Here is a 20,689-nt window from a genome sequence, read left to right as displayed (position 1 = left end):
GACCATCCGTCCTATTTAGAGCAGACGGTCTAACTGTGCCTTTCAAGAAAGAAGACAAAGTACACCTTAAGAACAAATTTCTTCCCTAGATCCTAAGATACCAATTCCTTAATCACACTCATAACTACTTCTCACCAGCTACTTCAGTGTTTTTGATTTATCAGGCCTGACACTACGCTCCCTTTTCTTGACACTGTCTAATCCCGCAGTTTTCTTGACTATGATCACTTTGTTTTTTATTGGTTTTCTCCACTGCTCTCTGAACAGTGTAAAGAGTACCCCCCTTTTCTGGGTACTACCCTATCCTGTATTTTCTTTTTCTTCTCTCAAATATGATATTATTGTTATTATCACTCTGCTCGCTGTAATTTTGTAAACCGCTCTGATACCCTCAAGGGTCATGTTCGTGTCAGAAAAAACTAACAAAATAAAGAAATTAAAACAATGTTTTTTTCCTTTCATTTTCGGACCGCCAAGGGAAGCCAGGCTGTCCCACGCAGAAAAAAGAAAAATTGCCTCCCTTGGGAGAAAGCGCCCAAGGAGTCAGGTTCATTAGTATTTTGTTTTACAAAAACAAAAACAAACTCCCTCTTATGAAGTTTGCTTTTGTAAAGCACAAAACCTTTCTGATAAGTGGCATAAAACATGGCATCCGCCAAGCAAACATTGAGCACCTTCAGAAGAGCTGCACTGGCATCAGCACCTTTGAAGGCAAAGAGATTTGTACAGATGGCAGTCAATAGTCTGCCAGGGGGGTAGAGATAAAGACTTCTACCACTTTGGCAGACAGTGTGCTGCCACCAAACTCTAAATGAAACCCTGTGTGTGTTACTTAAATTGAATGGAGGCACTAACAATGTTTACACATGAGAATGATTCACATCCCTCTCGCGCAGTGCCCACCAGACCAGGACATGAGACCCCTTTTGTACAGTTAACTCCAAACCAAATCATAGACGTAGGCATGTCTCCTTATGGGGTAGTTAATGCAAATATATTAATAGCAGGGCTACAGGAGGAAGACAATTCGTATAAGCACCGTCGAAATAAGAAAACAATTACTGTGGCCATGTACAAAGACTCAAGAGTTCTTCAAAAAGAGACAAGAAAACAGCTCGAGTTGGATTGAGGGGGGGTCATTGGGTCATGCTGTGATAGAAAGAAAGGTAGGACATTTACCGTAATAATGTGGAGAGTGTCTGTGTGCACTAAAATGTTGGGGAGAAGACTGATAAAGATTTAAAGTCCCCGGGTAAATATTGTAACAAGGATGAAGCATGAGAAAGTAGTGACAACTCTTACATTTCTTTTTTTAATAACACCTCATATAGATGTATTCTGTTTCAAAGAGCTATACTGCCAGCTTAAAATGAACACAGCTCGAAGGTACTTTCTTAGCAAATGTGTTTATTTGTGCTGCAGCATCAAATCAAGATGCAGAAATGCGTATATGATAATTATATTATGAGAACATGACCAAGAACAGCGTGCTCTACCACAGTGACAACTCCTACACGTGTGAGCTCCATTATTTGCTTTATGGTGAGGGAGTGAAACCACATTGAAGTAATGTTCCTTACCATTTAGAGCCAACCTTCCGCAAAGATACCAGACTGAATTCTCCTTCTCGGACAAAAACAAGGCAGTGTTTGGAGAAAGTGGGGTTGCAATTGTGGCCTGTTCTAGAGAGAGGGAGAAAGAGAGGAAAATAATGTGGTTTGTCATTAATCTCCCACTATGGCACACAAGAGCTGACTTGTTGAAATTTTGCAGGCCTGTATTTATAGAGAAAATAGAGGCCTGATGCTGTTCAGAGACCTATCTGTCCAGAGGTCTAAAAAAGAATCACGTAGGAAAAAAAATGGAAGACTTGAATCATAACTTGTGTGGATAATATAATCCATGAGGGAATGGCAATTGCTTCACTTCTGTGAGCCTGAATAAAACCCGAAGAATTTAATTATGTATGGATTATTTGTGAACACATCCAGTGTGGCCCCATAGGCAACGGGGAGCTAGCTACTTTCTGGTACTGCAGTGATAAAGTAATTGCTGTTTGGTTAAACGAAATACAGTTGCGAATTGCACAGACAACATTAGTATTTAAGTGCTCGAAATACCTCTTCAGTGACGTGAAGAAACAAATGCGGGGGTAAGAAGTATTTGACTGTAATCGTGATGTGCCTGAGGTTTTTGACTACACCTATTGTGCGTTGGTAGGTCCAGCACCATAGACGAATAGACACTAACGAGTCGAGTGGGTAGTGGCTGAGACGGGGTAGAGAGACATAAGGGTGCTGGATAGAGAAGCAACTGCATGGATCCCAGTATACTGAGGACTCTGGACATATTGGGCGGAGGCGATGCTATCAAGACATTATGGAGTACATGCATCAAGCTAATTACTGGTCACAAAGGGGCCGATTCGCAGAATTGGCCCCTTTGCGACCGGTAATTAGCCTTGTGGGATGCATCAAGTCCAAAGCCATTTGCAAAATAGGTAATTCCATAATTTGCAATTACCTATTTTGCGAATGCAGTTAGGGAATCGCAATTTGCGATTCCCTAAATGCAATGCAAGAAGTATTCTGAGAATGAAACTTTGCATTAAGGAATCGCAAATTACCATCAACTTCAAGTTGTGCATTTTTCTAAGTGCCATGTGGTGCACACACATGCCCTTAGGGGATGTCTGTGCGCCAGATGTGCACTCATGCCATTTTTGGGGGTGCATCATGGTGGCCTTTTGGCCCCCTAGCACCTGTGAAATTGCATGTGCAATTTGCGATTACCTTTATGGTAATCGTAAATTGTGAATGTTTTCCCAATTTGCGATTCGTTAATAGGGAATGTGTAGAAATCGCTATTTATTTAGCGATTCCTACATGCATAGGGTCTTGCGAGTCCTTAATAGCGATTCCTTAAAAATCGCTATTAAGGAATAGCAATTCCTTACATTGATGCATGTGCCCCCATATCTTATTGGAGCCTAACAATGGAAACTAAAAGGCAGATTTACTAAGATTTTATGCCATGCTTGAGTCACAAAAGTGACGAAAAACAGTGCAAAATCATTTTGTCCAATTTTCTTTCCAGCGCTAAACTTGTTTAGCCTGGAAATAATGTGAAAGTAGGGTGAAGCAGCGCATAGCGCTCCTTTGCATTAATTAGCGCCAAGGGGTCGTACCATGGGTGTGCATGGGCATTTCAATGCAACCACCTAAGGCTTCTGATGCTAAACCCAATTCACTAACTAAAGCACACAAGGTTTAGTGGCAGAAAAAATTACACTCTTCAACCAGATGCTATGCAGGAGAAATGCTTTTTTTTAAACTTTATTTTCCGACTTCACATGTGTGCTGCACTGTATAGCACACAAACAAAGTGGGATTTTTTTAAAAATTAATCTAAGCATAGTATTTTGTACTGGAAGTGTATCCTTCCAGTACAAAACCTATGCTTGACTCACGGAGACACCCTTGCACTATGGTGCAAAGTTGACTCCGTGGCGTACAGCAGTTCATTTCAGCACCAGCGCTAGGGAGAGGGGAGGAGAGGGCCATACTTCAGTAAATTTGGCGCTCTCCTGCTCTCTCCTTCTCACAGTGCAGCATTTGCATCTACTGCACTGTGCTACATGAGAAGTTGGTAAACCTGGCCCCAATGTCTCTCTACACATCGATAATCCTAAAACAGGACCAAAATAGATTATTTGAAATGATCCACTGCAATATGAACAGATGCTCCTGACGGGCCAGACTAAATTGCTGATGACCTTGTCTCTGCCTAACAGACTGCATGAGATTTCTTGGGTCTTTCTTTTGGCTCATTAGAGCAGCACAGCCTATAACTCCCTCCCTCAATATGACTCTCGCTGAAACAGACGCCTTGAAACAGCCCAGGTATACTAGCCAGTTTGGGCAAAAATACATGTTGGCTGAGCGACTCTTCTACAATGCAACCATCTAAATTGAAATGCACTGTGCAAATTAACTTTGGGGAATATTTAAATGTTGGTTGCAATGGTGAGGAAGTTTCCTTACAGCCAATGTAACCAATGAATTAAAATGTGAATGAAAAAGTAATATATTGTAATTTTGGTACCGTAAACACCTCATTTATATAAAATGATCTGCACTTATGGGACAGTGAGCCTATCTTGTGTTTCCTGAGTGTGTTAACTATAACCTGAATATCGTTTCTGGCACTAAGAGGAAATTACCTGCATTTCCTAGTCCCAAATCATTCTGGGAGATGGATACATTGTCAAAGATACATCAAGTCATCCTTACCTGCATTCATGCCCTACTGGCTGACAAGCTCACCAACTCCATTGGCTCCCAGCACACCCACAGCATCAGTCCCTTCAAACCTAAGATGGGAAGTGAAAAAAAAGGAAACATACCTTATCCTTCTTCTGTGGCATAATTTTATAGGTATATTAACAAAAAGGATGACTGTACTCTAAATAATTCTTAGATTTAATAAGAGTAGGGAACTGGGTTCTTGTTGCAGATTCCCCCCCCCACCTTTTGCCTGGTATTTGATGTAACTTGGATTGTAGTGTACCGGGTTCCTGCTAACCAGCTAAACTGTACCAGTGTTCTTTCCCTAAAACTGTACATTTGTTTCCCCCACATGGCAAAACCTTTATTACCCTCTCTAAGTCCCTAGTTAATGGTAGCCCTGGTACCCAGGTCCTGAGGTACTAAAGCGGTTACTTAAGGGCAGCAGCACGAATTGTGCCACTTTACGGGACCCCACACAAAACACATGCAAAGCTGCCATTGCTGGCTACATGTCTTGGTGCAGACAAAAGGGAAAAATTACAAGTCCCACATCTCTGTGTGCCTTGTCCCCTAACGCTGCATGTAATATTTGTAAGTCACCCCTACAGCAGGCCTGACATCTAAGGCTGGGTGCTGAATATTACATGTGAGGGCATACCTGCATGAGCAGATATGCCCCTGTGCTGGTCAGTCCTGATACTGCCAGTACATGTGACCAGGGAACCCATTTTGAAATATGTGCTGGACCTGGTGAAAACGAGTTCCCCAGCTACAAGATGGACTCACTAAAGATAGGGATGTTTGGTATCAAACATCTTGTATTGGTAAACCCACACTGATTCCAGTGATGAATTTACCAATACATGCAATGTAAATGTAAATGTAAATGTGGTTGTATTTGTAAAGTGCACTGCTACCCAATTAGAGTCTCCTGGCGCTGTAACTCATACCGCTATGGAACCCTTCCTGGCTTTTCCCTGTGAAATGTCCACTCCTGGGCACCCCCAAGGTGAAGCCAGGCATCCCAGCGCTGTTGGGGCCGTTGTGGAGATTAAGCAAGCTATTGCCCAGAGTTGCAGAGTGGGACCCATGATTAGAATAGGCACTGAGGCGAGAATTAACAGGTCCGAGGAATTGAGCCCAAGACCCGCCGAGGCGGGAATTGAACCCTGGTCCCGGGCCAGACCTCTGCATCAGGGTCTGCCGCTCTAACCATTGAGCCACACTGCCACCCAAGACACTGTTCTGACATCATAGGGTGAGTGCCTGTGCTCTCAGGAGACCCAGAACAAAAGCCTGTTCGGGAAGAGGGTGTCACACCCCCTCCCACAGGATGACCAGCTGATTAGCCCTCCTAGGCTGGCAAACTTCAAAGAGCTGCTGCCTTTGAAATGCAAATCTGCCTCCCCCTCACAGGATGGGAAGCCGACCCCCTTGGCCAGAGCACCTTTTGCACCTGGAAAGGGGAGAAAATAATCTAGTCAGGTAGGTGTCCACCCCCAGGCTACTACCATCCCCAAAGGTGGGCTAAACTGAGGTGGACATGACTTTTCAGAAGTAGCAATCTTTCTGAGGTCATACTTAGACATTCTGGTACAGGACTATGTCCACTTTCAACAGAAAGTGGTCATATAGGGGCGTAGTGACCCCAAGAGTAAGTAGCCCATTGGCTGCTACCCTACACTCCCCTAATGCCCCTAAATTCAGTATTTAGGGTAGCCCTAGGCACCAGAAGAGCATAAACATATGACCTGAAGAAAGAAGACGGATGAAAAGAGTCGCACAGCGAGAACAGAAGACCCAGCAACTGACTTGGCGCCAACCCTGCAAGTTTGCCTGCTGACTTCACCTATTGCACCAAATGTTGACTATCTTGCAGCTGGGAGGCCTGCCAGCCTTCACCCAGGAACCAAGACATCCCGAGGGACAGTGGAACTGTCTCCTGCATCCTGCAGAACAGCCAAAGAAAGACCAAGAGGACTCTGACCGGCCAAAACCCAACGTCGTCAAGCATCACTGCACCTGAGCCCCCAGCCTGTGTCGAAGTAGCCCAGTGGCGTCAGCATGGTCTCCAAGCCCCCAAGGTACCGAGTCCACTGTGGAGTGACTCCTACAGAACTCCCCGATATCGCCTCCAGCATCTTTTGGCAGGGCTCCTCAACTGCTAGTGTTCCTGGACAGTGAATTTTGACACCCCAAACACCCTCTGCACCCGGATGCCCCGTGCAGAGGAGTAGAGGACCAAAGGTGTCCCCACATCCCCCAACATCGCAAGAACCGAAGCAACTCATTGGTTTCAACGGACGGGTCCCACAATCCCCTCCTGCAGCCTCTTTCTATCACAACCGTTCTCCATTGGATAACACTGGGCACTCAACGCTGTTTGTCACCTATGCACCCAGCCACCCTAGTGCTGCTGGTGGTGTTCTGCTGGTGCTGGCTTGGACCTTGCCACAACTCACCTTAGCACCTGGAGAAGGGTCCCGTTAGTTGCTGACAAGAACTGGTAAACCGCATATGATTCCCCCCCCATAGGTTAACATTGCAGAATTTAGAACTTTTGAACTGAAGAATATTGCTCTTTAAAAACGTACTTAGCAGAATGATTTTCTTCTGATGCCTAAACATATATAACAATACTTGCTATTTTTATAAATTGGTGTGGATCTCCTTTTTGAGTCATGTGTCTAACTTTTTGATCATTGTGTGTATTTTCAGATGCCTTGCGCTCCTCTATGTGAAGCTTAAGGCTGCTCGACCGCTCTACCCTCTAACAGAGCACCCTGGGATTGCCATAGCAAGCCCCCAGTCCACTCATAGGGGAACCCCTGGGGTCTCTAAATAACATATCTCATTTTGATTTATCATATAAAGAGCCAGCTTCCTATAATAAGAAAGAAAGCTATACACATTTAGCAAATTCTGCTTAAAATGTTATTTCCAAGAAATCAATAATTTTGGCTTGAATAGAAGAAACTTTCCTGCCTACTTCCCACATAGATTGTGTAAATCATATACAGTGTTGAACTTGACAGAAAACAAGCACACATGCAAATATATACAACTTTAAAAAAAAAAAACTATAATTCATTAATTTACATATTTCAGTTATGTTATAATAATAATCTTGAGTTTTGAGTTTAGGTGGCACTCAGACTGCAAAGCACTAAAAAGTTAAGAAACATGCCTGCAGAAAAGTACAGTACCTGTATAGTTATTATGTGTATGATTTTACTAATTGCTCAAGACATTAGACCTTAACAAAGATGTAAGATGTATCGGATTCTTCTAAAGTATGAGTGTCCTTTTGAAATAATGGCTACTTTCAGAACAGCATGTGCGATGTAACTATGAATGTCAGGGAACAGTGAAACAAAACATGCCAATGAATTATTAATTGTTTAATTTACATTGAAGGTAATATGGATATCATTTCCTCCTGCACAAAAACACCCCTTTGGTTCCACTATCTTGGCAAACCTATCAAAGCTTTAAATGCCTGTATACATCAAACAGAAGTAAAACAGAGTTTGTATTTTACAGTGCATCCCAGTTCCAGGTATCCTAATAACTTTAGATCTGTCTAAGCTAAAAACACTTTCTGTTCAAATTCAGAGACATGGAGTGGGTTCTGCAGATTTTTTTTTTCACCGGTCCCAATTATATGCCACGCTTCTGGAATGTCTCTAGTCTTGCATGCCCTTTGCAACACACACATTTACAGAAATGTAACGTTCTCTAAAGCTGATATTTGCCAGAAAACATGCATGTAATTTCATAGCATCTCATTGCAACCATCTTGAGCCACGTCTAGGTGTAACTTAATTTAAAAAAAATATCTTGTTATCTTATGCTTCAACATTTTAAGCTATTTATTAAGGATTGGACTGATTTTACTCAGTTGTATTTCCTCACAATTAGAAGAAGGAGGAGGCAAATGTTGGAAAAACCACCAGAAAAGTAGAAAGCAGAGACCTCCAAGAGTGAAAACAAGAGGAAGGGACTGTCTGGTTGTTAGACATGTCAGCCTCAGGCTGGTCTTTCACTAAACCTTTTTTCTTACTCCTCCATATTTGCTGATTTCATTTCCGTTGGCTCTAGGACTCCACGTACTTTACCACTGTTTATCTGTGCTAAAGACCTTGTGCGCTCACTTTTAAACATAGTAGAATTGGCTTACACCCAATTGGCATATTTAATTGACTTGTGGTACTACCTGTGCCCAGGGCCTGTAAATGAAATACTACTAGTAGGCCTGCAGCACATATTGTGCCACCAAGTTAAGTAGACCTTTAAGCATATCTCAGATCTGCCATTGTAGCCTGTGTGGAAAGTCATAAACTGCCCTTTCGATCTGGCAAACTAATCCTTTTGCCAGGCCTAAACCTTCCTTTTTTATACATATAAGTCACCCGTCGTTTAGGACCTAAACAGCCCAGAGGCAGGGTGCAGTGTATTTAAAAACATGGGCATGTACCTTTAACTTTTACATGGCCTGGTAGTAAAAATCTCTTCAATCCGTTTTTCACTACTGCAATGCCTGCCTCTCCCATAAGATAAAATTGAGTTAACTTATTGCATTTAAGAAGTAATAACTTCCAATTGGGAGCATGTGGGAATGTTGAGTTTTGTGTCTAAAGAATTGTACCCTCTTTAATGGTAAAGTCGGATTTTAAGTCACAATTCTGAAAGTTACACTTTTAGAATGTTGGCATTTTCTTGTCCCAACCATTTGGTGTCTGCAGCCTGCATCCTGAGTCACATGACTAGGTGTTCTATCTCTGACTTGATGAGGGGTGGAGCCGTCACCTACCACACTTACAAATCACAAGGGTTCTGCCGAGCACACTCGCAAAGGTTTTTGACCATAGTCATTTGTGTCCCCAGATAGGCCGAGGCCAGCGTAGCGCGGCAGAAAATTCCAAACACTTCTGAGCTCCATTGAAAAAGACAATCTGGTAGCAAGGCAAACATTTTATTATCTAAGTTTAACAGAGAAAGGGGTCGATAGGAAGGACAGAGATGGGGATCCCTACCAGGTTTCAGCAGAAGTGTAAGAACTGCTTCCCGTGGCAAAGGGTGCAATGTACCAGTAGGTAGAGATTCGGCATACAGTGCTAAAAGGCAGGGGTGAGTTGTTGTTTGAAGTCTTTATATAAGGCCCCTGTTAAGCCATCAAGGCCAGGTGCTTTGGACCCATTCAAAGTTTTGGGTGCCTGAATGATTTCCTCTAGGGTGATCGGTTCACTAAGAAACTGTCACTGACCATCTGTAAGCCAGACCATCGCGACCTTATCAAAGTAGAACAGAATTTCCCGTGGAGTATCAGGTAAACAAGAGTAATATGACAAGTTACTACATGTACTAATACCACGCGTGTCATGACAACGCGGGTATTACTAAGCGTAGTCATTCACCATGACCTACCATTACAATGCATACTTTTACCACGAATATGCCTTTACCATGTATACCATTACATCGCAAAGGCATTCGTGGTAAATGTATACTCTTGGTAAAAGTATCTAAGGTAAGTTACGCTACCCTACCCTGCCCTACCCTAAACCCTAATTTAGTGCCCCTGCACGACCCTCCCCGGTCCCCAATCCTCTCCCTACCCTAAAACACTACCCTTCACAACCCTCCAGCCCTACTCTAAACCCTAAAACACTACCCTGCACGACACCCCCAACACCCCGACCCCCAGCCCTCTCCCTACCCTAAGACACTACCCTGCATCTCCCTCCCCCAACCCCAGTCCTCTCCTTATACTAAAACACTACTCTCCATGACCCCCGACCCTCCCCTAGACCCTAAAATACTATCCTGCACGACCCCCACCTGACCCCAAGTCCTCTCCCTACCCAAAAACACTACACTGCATGACCCCCAACCCCACCCTAAACCCTAAAACACTACCCCTGCACAATCCTCCCCCTGACCCCCAGTCCTCTCCTTACACTAAAACACTACCCTGCAAGACCCCCGACCCTACCCTAAAACACTACCCTGCACAAGACCTCCCAACCCCCAGTCCTCTCCCTACCCTAAAACACAACCCTGCATGACCCCTCAACTTTACCCTAAACCCTACAACACTACCCCTATAAGAGCCTCCCCTGACCCCCAGCCCACTCCTTACACTAAAACACTACCCTGCATGCCCGACCCTACCCTAAACCCTACAACACTACCCCTGTATGACCCTCCGCCAACCCCAGTCCTCTCCCTACCCTAACACACTACCCTGCACGACCCCCGACCCTACCCTAGGCTCTACAACACTACCCCTGCACGACCCTCACCCTGACCCCCAGTCCTCTTCTTACACTAAAATCCAACCCAGCACGACCCCCCAACCCTACTCTAAACCCTAAAACACTACCCTGCACGACACCCCCGACCCCCAGCCCTCTCCCTACAATAAAACAGTACCCTGCACAATCCTCCCCCTACCACCAGTCCTCTCCTTACTCTAAAACACATGACCCCCGACCCTACCCTAAAACAGTACCCTGCATGACACCCCCCACCTGACCCCCTTTTACCCTAAAAAATTAACCCCCACCCCAGGCCCAATCCCCCTTACCTCTCTCTCCTCCTGGTTCCTGCTGCATGTCGTGTCTGAGGGGGCGGTGCATTTCATTGTGTGGAAACAGAAGAGCCTCTGTTTCCTCACAACGACGTGGATTGCCTATATTTATTTGACAAGGTATGTGCTTTTACCACTCATACCTGTACAATGAAATTTGTTGTAAAGGCATGCATGATAAAAGCACATGCGTTGTAAAAAGATGCGGAATAATGACTACGGGTTGGGCAACGCAAGCGTGGTAACGCATGTGTTGTAATGGTATGCGGGGAAACAGCCACATTGTAATGGCTGTTTCCCACACCAAAGGCATAGAGATGTTCATAGCATCATTGGAACTCGGCCAAGACATTCTCAACTCCGAGTATCGACGAATCTGAGTCTGTCTGCAATTCGGTAACATAGCTATTTAGCCGGTTTGTGACTGGGGGCCGGGTGGCCTAAAAATCTTACTTAAACTTTCTGCCACAGTGTGGGTCTCAAGGAGTTGGATTGTTCCGACAGTGAGGGGTGAGCTCAGAGCCTTCTAAACTTGCACACTGCGGTGTTGAGACCATCAACTCACATAGACTGGCACTGTAACATGCTTTTAAAGCTACTCTCTCTGGGTGATGCGGCAGTGCTACTCAGAGAGGCTGTCTCTGCTACTCTTATACACGGGGCTGCCCGAGGGTGAACCTGCCAAGCACTTATGCTGGAATCACATAACAACTCCTGTACTCAGGCTTGACCCAGGCTGAGATGACCGCATGGCCAGCTCACACTGACTGCTGCACACACGGAGAGCTCCAGCGTCTTGACAAATTTGCACAGAGAGGAGCTTATAATCAGTGCCTGTAGAAGAATAAGTGCCATTGGCCAAAGCTCTGTTCAGAAGCACAAAGCCAGCATCGGCACACCGAATACCAGGGCTGCCTAGTCTTGACTCCAAATCACGCTTCTTTAATCAACTACCAGACACCCCCTACCCCTTTATCTCACTCTTACAGGTTCCTGCTTTCTCCCTTTGTGACGGTTTTTCAGTCTGTCTCTTTCTCCTTCTTTCCCATTTGTGTTTTCCCTCTCTTGCTTACGGGAAATGTCCTAACAGGGAAAAAAGTGCTGGTTTCCAAAAATGAGTGAAAGTGGGACTCACTGGCAACCAATGGCTGAAATTAAGCACTGCTTATAATGCGAAACCATAGTAGACAACAATCCCTGTGCAATGGTGAGTTATTACAAAGAACATCAAAGTCATTAAAAAGGAACACAACAGACCTCTAAATAAAAAACATTTTCTTTATTTTGTTCATACTCACTAAGAGAATGACTTTCACATTACTATAGGTAGTCTTGACATTCAGTATCAAAATGAAAAACATGATATTGTACATACATAGTTGCTTGAAATAAGACACCTTTTCATGGGAGTTGTACATACAAAGGTGCTAGTGATAATAGCACTTTAACAAGGTTCACATTGGAGAAGATTGTTAGTTTTCCACATATAAACTTATGCATGCTGTATCCCAACAGAGTTCTGTAGCATTCATGGTAGATATGGGTGAATTGTAAATTACAATTGTAAAATTCACTTACATCCCTAAGATTGCATTACAGGAAGCTCACACAGGATCTCCGAATTTTGCTTGATAGCACTTGCATAATTTTTGCATTTCGTAAGCTCATATGGGCATAAAGTATCTCACTGAGAGACATTTTCTGCTCACACCAGTCTCCTACCAGAATACTACAAGGCATTTTTCTAAAAATAATGTGCCTTCATATGAACAAAGTCGTATAAGACAGGCCAAACTCATTTCACTCCAAAAAATCTATTTTGCAAATGTTTTATAGAATGTTGCAAAAAGTTGTGCTATAAATGTATGAGGTTTTTCACAGAGCTTCTTGTCCAGGTGTAGTTTCCTGGTTAAGTTTTAAGTAAAAAGAAGAAAGTTAAACTCATGAAAATAGTGGTGGCAGCGGTTTATTTACAAAGACTGTGATTTGTATGTTCTGGTCTTAATATCCTTGCCTTTCTGGCTATCACAGAACTTCATTTTATCATTAAAGTTGTGGCAAAGACCCGCACCCACAGGGGGCTAGAGGAAGGGAGCGGAAACCCCTCTCAGGCCTTGAAAGAGAGTGCACACAGAAAAGGTAAGCACGCATAAAGGGGCGTTGGTACAAATAAATAGCACCCCACCTCCTTGGCCGAAAGGTGAGGAAGAGGATGCAAGATTATACACCTTGGGGGCAACAACCTACGTAGGAGGGAGCTCCTGGCTCGCATTAGGGTAGATTTAATGAAGGCATCAAGATTATTTGGCAAATCTACCCTGGTCATGTCTGTGATCATATCAAGGTTGAAATGGAGGGGAGTCGAACGGCTACGAGGATGGCGATGAACGGCTGACATGGACCCACCCACCCATGCCGCTGTGCTTGCTGTTTCCTCCGTAACCACGCCCTCGTGAACGGAGCGCCGCAACTGCTGCTTCCTCGCTGGTTGCCGAGTTGGGTCCGGGAATCTGCGGGGCTAAGTGGAAACCAAGCGGGAACCCTTCGGAGAGTCTCTGTGTTGGGCTCCGAGCGCTGTGCTGTGCAAGTCTGCTCTCCCCTGCCCTGCCCTCTGATTCTTTAACAAGCGGAGCGGAGCGAGTGAATTATTGAAGAGCTGCTGGCTGCTGCGGAGGTCAGCTGCCGGGGGGGCCTGGGGCACTGGTTGCTGGATGCTGGACGTTGTCTCTAAAGCTGGTTGGAGCCTGCAAGGGGTGAAGGGGTAAAAGCAAAGCTGTCGGTCCCTTTTCGGTGCCTGCCCTGCCAGCTGGAATACGGAGTGATTAACCCCGCTGCACTTATAGCGGTGAACAACTGGAAGCTGGGGGGACGTTGGCTGCCGGACGCTTGTCTACTGGTTTTGCTTGTGAGGTAAGGCGCGCTGGGGTTTACCCAGTTCGCGCTTGCTTGCTATTCCGCGCCTCTCTTGCGGTCCCTCTTCGGTGCACGTACTATAAATCGGATGGTGATTGCTTTGAAAAGACTGTGAAAGACTGTGAAGGGGCAAAGCTGTCTCTCCCTCCTCATATCCCACGACCCCACGATTCCTTGATCCTTACTCCGCGCTCAGTAGCGACCTGAAAAGTGAAAACTCTTTAGAGAATATTCAGGCCATTTAAAAGCGTGGTTAAAAGATACATTCCAGATGGCGACAAGAGTGAGGGGTAAACAGCTCAAGCTAGAGCTGGGAAAGGAGGTTAAGCTCTCGACCCCGATCAGATCTCCATCAACAACAAAGGGAGAGAAAAAAAAATAAAAGGAAAAATCATCAAAAAGAAGTCCCAAAACAGAAGACGCTGGAGTCCACTGACTTATATAGAACAAATAAGTATAGTGTGCTAAGGAAACAGGCTGAGAATGATGATAATGAGGAAAATGATTAAGAGGAGGGCGGTGAAGACGAAGAGGTAGAGGTAGAGACCTTGACTCTATCTGAGCTATCTGCAGAACTGAGCTTGCTTGCTGTTGGCGACAAAGAAGAGGATGATGTGAAAGACAAGGGGTCAAGAATGATCAGGAGGGGTAAAAATATGGAAAAAACCGACAAAACGGACATGGCTGCTAGTACGTCCTATACTGCTAGCCACGAGAGTTGCTCTACCCCGAAACAATACCCTCTCTTTTCAAAACCCCTTCTTCAGCAGGGTCAGTCTTCAAGTACTCCTACATACGGAGGGTTAAAGCAGGGGAGTGCAGGTGTCACCTTAGAGCATGAAGTCTTTAACACTGAAGGTCAAGTAAGCAGCCCCACAATCCAGAAGACACCGACTGGGATAGAAGATGTTGCATTACCCTCACCAACGGTTCCAACGGTCTCAACTGTGATCTCCTCCAAAACTTCCCTTTCCCTCCATCCTCTACTGCCACCAGCTATAAGCCCAAGCCCAAACTCAGGCCCAAGCAGCAAGCAAACCACGATAGCTCCAAGTCAAGCCCTAAGCCTAGAAGCCCCCCCGCTACTCCAAGACGACGGCTTGCTTCCCCTCCCGAGTGCCGCAAAAGCAAGCACGATGGAAGATATCCTAGTTACTATCCTCCAGGAACTAAGAGACTTTAAATCCTCTCAGGCTCAGGAAATTTCACTCTTACATAGCAGGCTTACGAAGATGGAGGAGTGCCTTGGCAACATTCCTTTGAGGGTCTCTGAAGCTGAAGTTCGGATATCTTCACTAGAGGACTCTTTAACTACAATTCAGAAAAATCTTGCGGAGGCCAATAGAGAGAAATCCCACTTAGAGGAAAAACTCCAGGACCTGGAGAATTTCAATAGGAGATCTAATCTACGACTCGTAGGCATACCAGAGGGCCTTGAAGATAAGGACGTAGTCAGGTGGTCAGACTCTCTATTGAAAAAAGCTATCCCTGAGCTGCAAGGTGACTTGACTATCACAAGGGCGCACAGAGTCCCTGCTCATAAACCTAATAACTTGAAATACCCCCGTACAATTCTGCTTAATTTTTCAGACTTTAGGGTAAAAGAAAAAATGTTAAATACCGCATTTGCTAAAAGAATTTTTAATGTGGAGGGGGTGAACAATTTTCAAATTTTTGGTGATATGTCGGCAGCATCTGCCCACAGACGCAGGGACTTTGTGAAGCTAATCGACTCCTTTAAGAGCAAGGGAGCCCAAGCCATGATAGTGCAGCAATCGAAACTTAAAGACAAACCGATTAGCCTCTTGAACACCGATTACAAAATTTTTACAAAACTTTTAGCAAATCGATTAAATAAAATAGTAGGATCTCTGGTAGCACATGATCAGTGTGGCTTTATTGCAGGCAGGCATCTCCATTTCAACACTACATTTTTATTGGAGGCACTAGATTATTTTAAAACTAATAAGGTGAAGGCCCAAATTTGTTTTTTAGATGCGGAGAAAGCCTTCGATCTAGTGTCTTGGGATTGTCTGTTTGCAATTTTACGTAGTTTTAATTTCCCGATTGTTTTTATTTCTCTTCTACGACAATTGTATATGAATTCTAGGGCACAAATTATCGTCAATAATACTAATATTGGGTCCTGTGAGGTTACTAGAGGCACGCGACAAGGATGCCCCTTGTCGCCAATTTTATTTGCATTATTTATTGAACCTCTAGCGATCGCTATCAGGAACATCAAAGCTGACACTGCCCCAATATTAGGAATGACAAACATAAAATTATATGCGGACGATATTGCCCTTTTCATAGACTCTAAACCCTCAAGTCAACTGAAGATTTTAAAAATCTTTTCTGACTTTCAAAAGCTTGGGGTTATAAAATTAATGCAAGCAAAACGGAAATTATTCTTCTGAACTGCACTACAGACACTTTGCTCCAGAATTTAGGCGGATATACAACACGGATCCAAAGAGATATCTTGGAGTACTTTTTTCGGATAGCCCAGATGATCTCTTTTCACTTAATTTTTTACCTCTATTAAAAAAGGTGAGCTCACTCTTAGATCGTTGGAATCTACTACCCTTGTCTCTTATGGGGCGGGCATCGCTAATTCGAATGTCGGTGCTACCCCTTTTTAATTTCCTTTTTAGCGCAATTCCCTGCGCAATCCAGGCCTCTTACTTTAAAAAAATAGAAGCTTTGATCTCCTCTTTCCTATGGGCAAAAAAATCTCCCAGATTAGCACTGTGCACTTTATATTTATCAATCCACACAAGGAGGGCTGTCCCTCCCAAATATTAAGGAATATTATTTTGCGTCGTTTGCACATTATAGCCACAGGTTTTTTTCAGATTCGTATGAGACAGATAATTTCTTTATGAAAAGGATTTTGTTAGAATTGAAAATCCATGACCCGGTCAGAATTACGAAAGATCCAAAAAAAGTACGATATAAATCCCTTCAGTGGATTTTCAAGGTGAAAACTCAGTTTTTTAAATTCTATGACTTACCTATTTTAAGTAATAAGACAAATTTAATAAATTTTAGCTTGGGAGATGCTTGCTGTATGGACAAAAAAATAACAACACTTTGGAAGCAGAATGGTTTTGAGAAAATTGAAGACTTCATGCTGGGAAATAGGTGGAAATCCTGGGATGAAATTCACAGCCAGTTAATCCACTCGCACTCAACGCTGAACTGGTCCTTTATTAGGATAAATCCAAAACTCACAGAACTTAATATTGGAAATGTATCCAATAAAGAAAATATTTCTACTATCCTTAATAATAATATACAAAAGAAAATGAGTTTTTGGATTAAAATATTAAAAGAAAGTAAGGACCAGGACTTCTACAGCAAGATTACTGAAAGATGGAAAAAGAGGGAAGATATTACAATTAATCAACAGGTATGGGACAAAATAAATAAATTTAATAAAACCATCTTTCGAGGAGCAAATTTTAAACATATGCAATTTTATAACAAATGGTTAATATATAGAACCCCATCCTTTTTACATAATATCTTCCCTCAAGTAGCCGACAAATGTTTTCGTTGCGATGAAAAAGGCACTTGGAAACACATTGTCTGGGAGTGTCCAAAAATCCAGGTTTTTTGGAAGGAAATAGAAAAATATCTTTCAATCGTTCTCAAAACTAATATTGTATTTGATGATCTAATTCCCCTCCTAGGCTGTTCTTATATCCATACCCAACATGATGAGTCCCTTTTTATAGCTTCTCTAATAGCTAAATCCCTTATATTACAGTCCTGGAAAACAGATCTTGTTCCATCCTTCCAGGCATGGAAGACAAAACTACTCCGAATCCAGGATAGGGAAAGAAAATATGCTCTTAGATCAGGGGCCCTTAAAAAATATGATAAATATTGGAGGGTGTTTGATCTTTAAATTTGTCCTGATTTTACTTAACTAGATTTATACTTCTTCGAGAACATCTATTTGTTTACTAGTTTATAACGATTGTCTAGATTTCGCACATTGCACTTTACAATTTAGCTCTGGATTATTAAGTGAGAAGACGCTCATTGTATTCAAATATTGCGTACTGTTTTTATTCTAACAAAATCTCCTTTTTTTTTTTTTTTTTTTTTTTAATGACAGTTGACTGTTCGTTTGCTTCTATTCAACCCTGCACTTTATAATTCAAATGTGATAATGATAATCTGTATGAATCTTTTTGGTACTCTCTTTCTCGCATTGTATTAATCGGATTCGACTGTATCCTTTTTCCTATATTGTATTGTTATACTTGAACTCTCAATAAAAAAATAATTAAAAAAAAAAAAAGGTTGAAATGGAGGGGCAATTGGTCAACTGCAGCCCTGGATATATTGCAAAAAGAAATTTAACTTGGAAGTGAAAACATTCTGGATCAGAACCAGATGGGAGCGCATCTGACATGGCCTCATCAATCTACAGAGGCCGGAATGCTTTCACATTGATGGCATACACCTGTCCACAGAGGGGTTGCAGGTGTTTTGATCTAATCTATTGGCAGATATGAGGCTAGAGGGATGCAAATGAAGAGACCAAAAGCTTGAGGGTTCCGCAGTCGGGTGGTAAACCCACCAGCAGCGTGGCTGAAAAGAACACAAAAATGATGGGGAAGCAACACCAGATACAGCAGGGTAAGTCAGTCAATGGAAGGGGTACATGAAGCACAGTGCTTGTAGCCAAGGTCTGCCAGAGGGGAGGACGCAACAAGCCATCAAAGGTAGTGCGTTAGATGTACAATGGTTAAAAGGAGTACCCCCCACACAAAGGAGAAATGCCAGTACAATGACTCTAAATTCTTACTAAATGCTCAATTGGTTTATGGTGAGTTGATTTATGATTAATAGGTGGTGACTAAGTAATGATGCAGAAAGTGATTTATTGTCGTTTTAGAGTTGGTGCATCATAAAATGTCAGATTGATTTATGAAGGTCTGTCACCCATGATTTATGACCTTGGTTGGGTAATAAAAATGTCACAAAGATTTATAACGATCCTGTTGAGAATTATTTATGATCTCTAATAAACGTATTGGTACGGGGCAAGTATTGTAAATCAATGTTTGTTAATAAACTGCGGTCAATAGATTCAACCTACCAAGGAGCTATGAGTATCACTGTTTGGGAGCAGTCTGCATGCTGGGGTTTATAGCTGTGACCGTGCCTTTGCCTACAGTTGTTGCCAATGCCATGCATCTTTGAGAGGGGGGTCGGAGAGGGGAACATGGCAGGTGTTTGACGCTGTTCCAAATGCTTGCTCACCCTGTTAGTTTCTTCAGGTTTTGCCACTTCAGTTCATCAATCTAATATGTAAGGATCATGTCCCACTTTATTTGCTTACTGCACTGTCGTTCACTTCCTTAGTGTGCGTCTGAGCAGCTGCAGCATGGATCAACCTCTGGGGAGGCCGTAGGCAGAGCAAAAAGGAGTGCAACGCAAGTAAGTGGCTAACTCAGTTTATTCAGTCTGACCTCCACCGCTCCCTGGCAGCAACTGCCGATCTCGCCACATTCTGTGTTCCACGCAGGGAGCACCCACATGCGGGGAACAGCCGAGAGCGGAACACTCTAGATCCAAACACACCCCCCTTCCTTCAAATTGCAAAAACAAGAAGTAACAATAAAGATTCAAACATAGAGGAAAAAGAAAATAATTGAAGAATAAAGGACAATAACCAAAAGCAAAAAAATGAGAGAACAATATAGAATTAATGCAAAACATAATCCTGGAACCTGGCAGGGGCAACTCTCACCCTGGGTGAAATTTCCCTGGAGGAAGTGTGGTCAGCATGGAGGCCCCTTCTGGGAGGAACATCCATGCAGGGAAAGCAACTAGAATGAACACCCACATGGTCTTTCACCCCCTTCACTCTCATAGGAGCTGAGAACTGAGAACCCCCTTGTGAACAAAACTAGATTTCTTGGTCCTTACCCAATCACCAACACAGACAGGGGAGGCCCTGACCCAATTCGTTTCATATTGTGACGGAACCTCTGCCCTGACGTCAGCCACTCTGTGCAATTTGCACTGATCAACTAACTTCCTGGACATCCAGTCCTTGTTTAACTTGGAACTCACACCCCTTCCCCTGAGTAGGGTGAAAGGAAACATGCCAGTGCTAATGTGGGGGTTGGTCCTAATCGCCCATAACATATTGACAATCACCCCCTCCAGTGCAACCCATTGACCCAGGCTAATTCTAACTGGTCTTTGATAACCATGTTCATGCGCTCAACGAGACCATTGCTGCTTGGGTGGTAAAGGGAGAATGTGCTTAACGCCATGTTCCCTAAAATAATTCTGCATTTCCACAGACACCAACTGGGTGCAGTTGTCAGTCACTAACTCCTCAGGAAATCCCTCCCAAAGAAACACGTCCTTAAAAAAATTGATGATGGTTGTGGAATTGACACTGTCCTTGAACCTCACCTCAGGCCATTTGGACATGTAATTGATTAGTACTAATGCATACTGAGGAGAATTTCCAGTGACCCCAAAAGGCCCAGCAACATCGAAAGCCAGTTTGCACCAAGGCAGGTTCTGTAACAGCAATGGGATCAATGGGAGAGGAATAAGTCGGCTGAGTTTTATCGCTAAAACACATGCACAGCAGTTCCGCACATAATGTTCAATGGAACTGTCCAGGCCCAGCCACCAGAAACCCTCTCTAACTCTGCGCTTCATGGCACAAATGCAAAGGTGACCTTCATGAGCCAGGTCCAAAATCTTCTTCTGCATACACGCAGGAACTAACAACAAACCCCCTCTCCGTAAAATCCCATTGACTAAAGACAATTCCTCACCCACTCTTTTGAAAGGAATCAATTCGGGCACCAAATCCTTATTGTTGGGCCAACCATGAGCCACATAATCA

The 20,689-nt window shown here is 43.5% G+C and overlaps 1 long non-coding RNA gene across 1 annotated transcript in view; it reads right to left on the bottom strand.

Annotated features, from left to right (window-relative positions):
* Nucleotides 1–1,595: 1,595 nt before the first annotated feature.
* Nucleotides 1,596–20,689, bottom strand: part of LOC146810338 (uncharacterized) — a 32,640-nt gene continuing 13,546 nt past the window's right edge. Inside the window, exons 2-3 of the long non-coding RNA XR_014965671.1 lie at nt 4,293–4,372; nt 1,596–1,682 (exon numbers count right to left, since the gene is read on the bottom strand). This is a non-coding gene — a long non-coding RNA (uncharacterized LOC146810338). The remainder of the gene's footprint in view (nt 1,683–4,292; nt 4,373–20,689) is intronic.

The sequence above is a fragment of the Triturus cristatus genome, chromosome 7 (genome assembly GCF_964204655.1).
Source record: "Triturus cristatus chromosome 7, aTriCri1.1, whole genome shotgun sequence".
NCBI classification, from domain to species: Eukaryota; Metazoa; Chordata; class Amphibia; order Caudata; family Salamandridae; genus Triturus; species Triturus cristatus.
Note: the sequence above shows the minus strand (reverse complement) of the source record. Positions and strands in the feature narration are given on the sequence as shown.